The 10148-nt window shown below is 43.4% G+C and overlaps 1 long non-coding RNA gene across 1 annotated transcript in view; it reads left to right on the plus strand.

The window, feature by feature from the left end:
- Window positions 1–10148, plus strand: part of LOC309642401 — a 332470-nt gene that overhangs the window by 58209 nt on the left and 264113 nt on the right. The gene's annotated exons all lie outside the window — the stretch shown is intronic.

A 10148-nucleotide genomic window follows, 5' to 3' on the forward strand; every position in this document is an offset into this window, starting at 1 on the left:
ATGCTCCATAGTGGCTAGAACAGGAGGCAGGTGAGGCTGAGAGCATTTGAAGGGATGCCCAACAGGTGTCCGCTGCAGGCCACACTTGTACCAGTCATATCTGCTAAGGCCATCCATTCAGTGCCATCTGTCACAGAGTCAGCTTCAAGGTAGTAGCTGCTGCAATCGCTGCAAATATTTAATTAAATATTATTAGTGAAACAAGTCGCTATTGCAGCTTGCTATGTGGCAATAACTAGTATTCAGTGACCATTCTTCCACCACCTAGTCTAGATTTCTCTCACCCTCGGCCAGCACTTGGGCTTGTCTAGGTCACTTTCTTGGTGTGGGAACTTTGATCTTCTTACCCAAAGCATCTAAGTCCTTGGTTTTCTTGCCTTTGTCAGCTGGCAGTTGCTGCAATTACCTGTTCACCATTCTCACCAGTATGGAAACCCCAAGAGATAAACCAATAAATCACCTGAGTTCTATATAGACCCCTCCCTGACTCCATTACACAGGAGAAACCCTAGCTCCTCAGAGCAACCGGGATCCAGGACCCCCACCACGAACTCCTCTTTTTTTTTTTTTAACCTACTAGTTCACTGGCATTAGTGGTCCAGAAGTGACCAGGTGAGAGTTCCTACTTCAAGTTGAGAAGACTATTATGTTCACTTAGAGAGAAGCCTCTCCCCGACCATCACTCTTCCATCCCCTGAACCAGGGCCTCTGATCTGTCAAAGCCTAAGGTGGCAGTGACAGGAAGCACAAAATCCATAAGAGGGTCGAGGGGGTGATGGTGGGAGAGCCCAGTCTTACTTCTATACCTTGCTTGATTTCCCCCGTCTTCTAATCAGTTTCTTCATCAGCCACATGCGTTGCTTGCAGCGCTGCCTAGCAGGGGATTTTTTCCTTTACTCTTGTCCTCCTCTCGGGACCCATGAGTGGACCGAGAACAGCGGCAGTTTGCTTCAGCTGTGAGCACCACCTTAGGATGCCAGCTCAGGTGTGGGACCAGGCCTGGTTCTTCCCTCCTCTGGCAGCTGGCCACAGGGAAGCTCCATGAGTCCATAGGTGTGAGCTGAAGGCAGATGTCAGTGAAACAGCGGGGCAGACATAGGAGGCTGGGCCATCAGTTTACATAATGTTCTCTTCCCTTTGGGTCTGCATAGGCCAGATCTTGAACATGCCAGTTCCTTTGTGGCAAAAGATTGCTGCCGTGCCCACCCAAACTCATGATTACATCCAGCCCCAGCTGCATGGTAACTTGCCCTCCCTGGGCTAGGAGCTCATTTTTACCAGGGCCCACTGACATGCCTGGAGCTGCTGTTCAAAGAGTGAGTAGCTTTCTGCCACAGAAGGGGAGGCCCTGCTTCAGCCTCCTAGGGGTCTGTGACCCAGCTCTGCTACTGGGGCTTTGCAGAGACCCTGCAGAGTCCTGTTCCACCAGATGCTGCATTGCCTGAGAGGCAGGGCACTTAGTGCATAGCTGGACCTGTGGTAGAGCCTTTTCTTATTCTGAGCTCCACTCAGAATTGGCAGCCTACTGGGTCATCTGATAAGTGGGTCAAATCAGCACTTCCAAGTGTGGTCTATTTTGTTTCCAAAATCCATAAGGCCTACTAAACACCATGTCCTGTCTTAGTGGCGGGGAGGTGTAAGGTGCAACAATGTGCCCTTTGTCTGGGAGGAAATGGCCCAGCACGCCCCAGACCACTGGATGCTACGGCTTCGCCAGGGGGAGCAAAACCTTGCAGGATTTATCTCCTTTCTTTTGGCCCTACTGTGATTGCATCTAGAGTACATTTGTGCTTTCAAATCAGAGAACTCTGCACTTCATGCCTCTAAAAGGTCAGTCAAGCTGTGTTTACGGCATTACCGTTCTCAAGGGCCAGTTCATTTATTTCCACCTGAAAAAATGGTGCAGTTAATATCTACCCTATATTCCTCCCAGTTTTATAATGAAGGTTATATGAGATAATACACACAAAACACTTTAAACTGTAAAGCATTATTCAAATGTTAAATGTTTGATATTATCCTGTTTAGTTGTCACACTGCTTTTTCTTCTTTCTTTTCTTTTCTTTTTTCTTTTGTAGGTGAGGGTTGCGAGAGGAAAGAGGAATGAATTAGAGCTGCCACAATTAGGGCTTAGGGCAGTGGTGTTCAGAAATATCTTGGGAATTAAGCAAACGAGGGACTGCTCTTGTTTATGCAAATCTGTCCCCAGGATTCTTCCAAGTGCCAGCTGGTGACCTGGGATTGATAACTGAAGGGTGAAATGGCGTATGTCCCAGGTCGATTTTTTAAAATTATACCTCTCTCATATGGGGATACAACTAAGTTGTAACCAAAATCATCTCGAATAGAAAGTTGGCCAAGTGCTTTATGAACTCTATATACTGCATGCACGGCTGGGCATTCTAAGGGCTGCAAGGGTCCAGGCTCCTGGTGGAGGCCTTTGAGAAGGAGGGCAAGGTCCAGATGCTTTCAGCACTGGCATGCTATTTCAGCCTGGGAGCTTGGCTTGGAGTCAGTCTGAATTTCCTAAAGTTTCATTTCTCTTTGTGTAGAAGGTGTGCCCCAAAGTAAGCAATCTGACTTGGGAGCAGATGGCCAGGTACATGGATTTCTGGGAATGATGGCTGGAGTCTCATGACAGGTTGATGACAATGGCACAGGAACAGGCTCTGGTAGCAAACCTTGGGGATTTAGCTGCCGCAATGAGTTCCGTCTGGCCTCATTTGCACTGTTGCAGGGCTGCATCCAGCTTGAAGATGAGCAGGGGGCCAAGCTGCTCCCCTGCAATTCGGCTTTCTAGGAGCAAGAGTGTGCTGGAAATATGAGCCTTTCGCCTGTGTCCAGTTGAAGGAAATAACTAGAAATATAGCTTCATTGTGGACCTTGAACAAGCGTGACTTGTGAGGAGCACTTTCAAGGCAACTTTTATTATCAGTGTGCTGATGTGTATTTTCTCCTGGTCCCTAGGTGAAAATTGAGTAGTCCCAGGGCCAGAGTTATTTATTAAAAAGAAAAATTTGAAATTAGACTAAATCAGATACTGAAGAAGAATACTAGGGTAATGTGGGAATATGAAAGGACACAGGTACACTCATACAGGTACATGAAACTGAAAATCCAGTGAGAGAGAACTGGGGACACAAAAGTCAAATATTCTTTCAACAGCCGGGTTTCGTGTGTTTGCGGTGCTGACATCTAGCCTGACCTGAATCAAAAACCCTCATTGGAAAGTGGTATAAGTCTTCATGAGCACTTAGCTCTCTGCAGCTTTAGTGTAGTATATCTATCTATTTTTCCCAAAATTAATTTTCAGGCTTTTGGAGAAAATCGTGATACGTTAAAATAGTGAGGAAAAATAAATTTGCAAAAAGTTAGGAACAAATTTTATGGAGTATTATTGATTGCCTTTTTAAAGTTGACAACAATTCTAAAGCTGATATAACAAATGAAGCTTATTTAAATAAATCCAATAACATTATAAATATCTTAAGAAAAACAGTTTTATTTGTATCACGCTATAGTCTTAGTTTGCAAAGCCCCATGGTGCTAAGGATTTTTGATGCTGTCTCATTGGAAATATTGTTGTGTTGCATTGTAAGAAAAAAATATATAAGCTGTGAAATGAGAACTTCAAATATTTGTGAATGTTCCCAATACTTTCCTGAATTTTTGGGGATTACAATCTAAACAAGAAAACCCATAGGAATCATTTCACTTGTGAGCCTGCAGATAGCTCCCGTCTTCACCCTGTCATGCTGGCATTTCCTCAGAGACATGTGTGGTATAAAGGCCAGCCCCAAAGGGTCTGAGTCGGATGGGCTGGCTGAGTCCCAAGATCTCTTTTTATTTGCTTTTGACCAAGGGATGTTATATTATCTTTACAAACCTGTATCTTCATTTGTAAAATGATGATAAAAACAGCACCTATTTCATAGGCCAATTAAATGACATAAGAAATATGAAATGCTTATTAGCATAGAGCCTACAACTTTGAGGAGAGTTGATAAATGACACCTTTTTCTATTTTTATTATTACTATAAGAGACACTCGTCAGAAGCTGAGTGAGTTGTACTAAATTGAAATGATAAAGCACCTATTTTCTGCAAACACTGTGGGAGGCTGGTCCCTCACAAGTCCCTCAAAGGAATAGAGGGATGTAGAGGAGCAGGGCGAGGACACTTTAGGAATAGAAGAGGCACCGGCACACACATATAGGGACGTGCATCAGCGGTCCATAAACACCCCTCACACACACATACACACAAACACACACTCTAGAGCAGAGCCCTGCTCAACAATATTTCATACGCTTTCCACATTTCCCAGGCTTCCTTGCAGTGAGTCAAATGTTCTGGACAACGAACTGTAAGCAGAGGTGACAAGGGTCTCTTCCGGGATGCTCAGGTCAGTGTGCCTCCTCTTTCCCTCCCGCTGGGACTTTGGAGGCCACTGTCCTAGGTCATATAGCTCAAGATGGAGGGGGCTGCCTGACCCACACCAAATGCTGTCTGAGAAATAAACCTTTGTGTGTTAAGTGACTGAGATATTAGGATTAGTTGTAGGAGCTAGCATCACTCACCCTGAGACATTGATTTATAACCTAAAAGGGCTGAGCTCTAGAATAGACTCTAGGTAGAGACAAGAACAGTATTCAATGGTTGCTCTTATTAGATAGCTCAGATATGGTTGACTTTAAATAAACATTGTACCCATTAAGATGCAACCCTGGAAAGGTCTTGACAGTGAACTGTTGCCATATCTATCTAGACTATATTTAGAGAAGCTGTTTTCACCCCATAGTGGTTTATGCTGTGTTGGAAGTCTCTAGGAGCTGGACTATTTCCTCATCTCTTTCTGGCCCTCCTGATGATTGAGGCTAGTGCCCCTCCCTAATCCAGTCATCCAGAGCATGGGATGTGGCTTCTTGGAAGAAGACAGGGAGGGACCTGAGAAGGACTAAATGGGTCCCTGCCACAGGCAGAGAATATGCCAAGAGAGCTGGGGATGGGTAGGGCGTTGCTAGGCGGTCTATGGGAGACCAGTGGAAAATAACAATCCGTGGGACCCAGGCTATGGTTGCTACCAATGGGGTCAAAAGGCTCCTAATGGTGATCGAGAACAGGGAAGAGGGAAGAAGAGACTGGTAGTCGCAACGTGGGCAAAGTGCTGGTTCAATGGTAACACTAGCCAATGTGTACCAAATGTCTGTTATATGCTAAGTATCTTAGGAGCACTATCTTTTCTGATCTTCCCCACAAGCTTATGAAATAGGATTGATCACATTTTAATGGTGAAAATAATTGAGGCTCAAAGATGTTAAGTAATTTGCCTGAGATCACAGAAACATTAAATCTTGGGGCTGAGATTCAAAACCAGATTTCTCAGACTCAAAAGCCCTTCCTCTCCTCATTCTAGCTTATTTCCTCCCAAGAAGAAGAAAGACATGGGGAAAAAAAAGGTCATTACCTGTGTGACTTGGCAGGGCAGTGTGTTGGGGCCGGAGCCAGGAGGAAGAGGAAGCTGGGACTAGGTGTGGCAGAGGCAGGCAAGATCCAAGCCAGTGTCATTTCCAAGGGGAAATCTGTTCCAGTAGTTGGGCAATAGCAGAAGTTTCCAGTAAATGCAGGTGAAATAGGAAGGTAATGACGTTTTTATTCAACCTGATCTGTCTGGCACTTTGCTGGAAGTTTAGGGCAGAGTCTAACCTCTTGAGAAGAGGTCTGGTCAGGACTGGGCAGGGCATCAGTGCTTCCACCTGGACTTCTGGGCAGAGCTGGTGGGTTTAAGCCTCCAAATACTTGGGCTTCGGTGTGCCTACAGCTTTGTGGAGAAAGTCAGTGACTGACATAGGTTCAGAGGTAACAAACTGCCCCATGATTCCAAGTTGCATGTTATATTTCACCCCATTTGAGGATCCAGTTCTGAATGGAATTTGGGCCATTAGAAGTGAGGACTGAGAATCTGCAAGGTCAGGAGGTTGGTTGTAAGGTCAGTGATATGGTTGTCAATATGCATGAAGATGAAGGTGAGCAGGTTCCCCAAACTTCAAGCCAGGCAGTTGATAGACAGCAGATCCCAAGAAGAGGGAGCCAGGAGGCAAAGCCTCAGATCTCCGATACCCACTGTCAGGCTGTGATGTGAATCCCCAGGACATGGCCCTTTACTAGGAACCACAAACTAAGACTCTGGGGCTCTGTCCAGTGTAGTTTGGCCTGCACAGGGTTAAAAAGTAAATTGAAATGCCCTGGGTGGGGCCAGTGTTCTCCAGTTCTCCACAATTCCCACCAATCTCATCTGACATCTGGACAGCTTCATTCATGTGTCCACCCCTCTGTAGATCTTCGAGAACCATTGCAGGGAGTCCCTCCAGCCTTGCCTTTTGTTTTATGTAGATGCACTGGTCCAGCTTCAGACTTTCTGCTGCAGGACTGACAGTGAAGTGAGAGGCGGCTTCACCTTCCCTGCCTCCCCTCTGCAAGCATCTTCCCCAGGACAGGACACAGAAATGCCCCCAGCAGCCCCCCTCGCCCACATCCTGCTCAGTCTGGAAAAGGAGACCAGGGAGGAAGGAAGGAGAACATTTATTGAGAAATGTTAGCAAGACAAAGGTTGGAAGGGGGCAGCGAAGACCAAGGGAGAAAGAATGGCTTTCTCCTGGAAGTCCAAATGCAATGCTGATGTGTCAAGGTGCTTTTACACATGTATTTCCCAGGTTCTTGGGTTTTTAATCATAAGGTTTTTCTTGACCTGTTGAGTAAGGAAGGTTGATGGAACAGCCAAAAGAGTGATGCTTCATGTACCATTCTTCAAGGAGCTGGTAGTGGGGGTGCCTTTGACAGGTGTGTTCTGGGGTCTCCAGAGGAGGGGGAGCTGCAGGTTTAGGGAAACACCAAGAGTTGAGCAGAGTTGAATGAGTCAGAACTGAGAGGGTGATTGTTCTTCATTGTCCAGCCTGCCCCATCCCACAAGCTAGCACATGTGGCTATTGGGATTGAGAAGTGTGGCTGGTCCAAAGGGAGATGTGCTGTGAGTGAGTGTAAAATACACACCAGATATACACCAGATTTCAGAGACCCACTATGAAAAGAAAAGTGTTACCTATCTCATTAATAAGTTTTAGGTATGTTATATGTTGAAATGATAATATTTTTGACATATTAGGTTAAATTGTATTATTAAATCATTTTACCAGTTGTTTAGTTTTTTTTTTTTAATGTGGCTACTAGAAAATTTTAAATTACATATGTGGCTTGTATTACATTTCTGCTGGATAATGCTGGTCTAGGCTTTTCTTAAAGCTCCAGGAGCAAAATACAGGAACATACAATCTCACAGACACAGATACAACACACAGACACACACACACACACACACACAGACACACACACACACACACACTCTGTTGAGGGTTCCAGGCAACTCCAACAGTTGGAAGATAAGTCTGCTGAACTTTTCTCTTGAAACTGTGATCAATTCTCGAAAAGAATGCAGACCCCTCCTCAGCCCTTGGCGACCCCCTGCTATTGATTAGTCTTCCTTTTTTCCCCTTGTCATCAGCCCCTCCACTCCTGCCATCTTTGCCTCCACCATACCCCACCTCAAACCCAGCTTAGGCTGTTTCCCACTTTTTTAAATGCCACCATAGATTCAGGGTGTGAGATGTGCTGGAGGGAAAAAAAAGTACTTACCCTTTGGGAATAAGAAGTCATTTTTCCCAGACTTTGGAAATTAACATAATGGGGCTTTTCTGCATTCCAGCTGCAACGTTGGATCTGGCAGGTTGGCTGTTCTCTGACATAATGCAAAACATAACTCAGTGGTCATTTCCATGTGTAAAAAGTTCAGCAGTATTGTTGGAACAATCATCATAAATCAGGAACAACTTTCTTTAGGGACTCTATTGCCACTTGATTTAGTATTTCCTGGCAACTTGCCTATCATGGAATGAAGCCATGATTGCTTCCTACACAAAATGTTATCTGCAAAACATCCCACCAGAAACCTATAGAAACAACACTGACCAGCTTGCAAGTTTTGATAATCTGTGACTGCTTTTTATATTGAGAATAAATTTGACAATGGGACTCATTGTTAAACTGGACAATATATTCCATGGAACAGCTTCCAAATTAAAATGGGGTTTATATGGCGTTTTACATACCATTTGTTCCAAAGGAAAGAAAATTGGACTCTTTCAGTTCCAGGAAGAAAATTCAGCAAAACATGTATACTGTGAAATAAGAGAAATTATCCTCAGCAACTTTCGTACTAACATGTTCAGTTATTATGAAAACAGGGAAATGTGAATCAGCTGTAGAGAGTAGGGGAGCGTGACAGCCTCATGTCCAAAATGTCCCAGAGCTTCTTTTAGACGAGCACTGTGAGGATGTGCAGTTCCTCACATGTAAAGGAGGAATTTACCCAGGAAGTACTAGGAGGACAGGCTGGGAGACTCCCTCCAATGCCCTGTAGTAGTTTTACCGGGCAGTGCGCTGCGGGGGAGGGGCGGTGGGGAGAGTTAGGGACTCAGTAGATGGAAATCACGCTGTCAGTTAACAAACCGACGGTGGCTCTAACCCCCAGATGACACCTGTTGTGGACGATGAGCCCAGGTCAAGAACAGGAGTGACCCTCGGCCAGCACTCAGCAAAGAACAAGGACACTCCCAGAAAACACCTGACGCCCTCTGAAACTTAGGAAAGACACTGAGCAGAGATGAAGAGCTCCGTGCCGGGCCACCTCTGCTGGTTCACTCCTGAGCTGCCTAGCTCCCCAGGCCACTGAATCAGCAAAGCAAAACTTGAGTATTTAGTAAATCTAAACCTATATTTTCTTCCTTTCCCTTCCCTTGGGTCGGAACAATTCAGACTGGGATCTCAATTCCTGGTCCTGGACAAATATTATGCTCCCTTTGTAATGATGAGCACACAGAGAAAAATTGCCAGGCAAATGAAAAGACAGCAGAGTTCAACAGAAGGGACCACTCTGAGGAATCAGAGAAAATATTTTTCTATGAACTATAGTTTCTACAAGAGACGCGGGAAACACTCCTGCTTTTTGTTTCCAAAAAGCTTCAAACAGACATTTCTTCTATGAAATTTGAGCAGGGAACCATAAAGAGAAAAACAAACAGGTTATGGAAGCCAGCATGGAGATTTAAAAAAAAATGTTCATTTCAGATTGAAATGGAGGAAGTGAACAGCAAAATGGATCCTGCAGCAAACAGGTTTGATGGAGCAGAAGTCAACTTTTACATCACAAAACTCAGAGAAAAAAGACAAAGAGATAAAAAGAATGGGAGAATATATAAAAAGCATGGACAAGAGACATGTTTAATATGTAAACACTAGGAATTTCAGAAAAAGAACCAATAAAAATGGATCCATTATTAAAAAACAATTTGGGGGAAATTTTCCTGAGCTAGAGAAAGTCTTGAGTTTTCTGAAAATCAGACAAAAATAATGAAAAAATTTTAATGCCTAGACTTAATCTTGATAATTTATTTTAATTTCAAGAATAAAAACAGATTCAGTGAGTATCCATGCAGATAAAGCTTGCCTCCCACTTCTCCTTAGCAACATGAAGAAGACAGAATTGTCTACAGAATTATGAGGAAAAAAGGATTGTGACCCAAATGGGATTGTCAGTTAAAATGTGTGTTGACAAGAAGTAAAAGCAAAGTAAATTCCTCATATTACATAAGGAATAATCAATTGACATTGCTCTATTTTTGATAATGAAATTAGAGAAAATAGATATCAGTACATTTTAATTTAATGTCACTACTAATAGGATAAAAATAGTAGATATGACTTCCAAAATCACGGGAAAAGTCAAGTTAAAAAAGATAACTGTAGTCTATAAAAAGGTATAACTGATTCACTTTGCTGTACAGCAGACACTAACACAACATTGTAAAGCAACTATACTCCAATAAAAATTTTTTTAAAAAGGTCCATTAAAAAGAACCATAAAACAACAAAACCCATAAAACCATGTTTTATAGTAGAAATAAAACTAAACATATAAATCTTGTTAATAAAATGATCAGGATAAACTCTCATTTTGAATCACAGACTTTTATATTGGGTTAAAACTAAATATTGTATTAGTGTACCCAGTCAATCCAAAAATAATAAAAATAAGG

Source organism: Balaenoptera physalus (assembly GCF_965194825.1).
Source record: "Balaenoptera physalus genome assembly, chromosome: 14".
NCBI classification, from domain to species: Eukaryota; Metazoa; Chordata; class Mammalia; order Artiodactyla; family Balaenopteridae; genus Balaenoptera; species Balaenoptera physalus.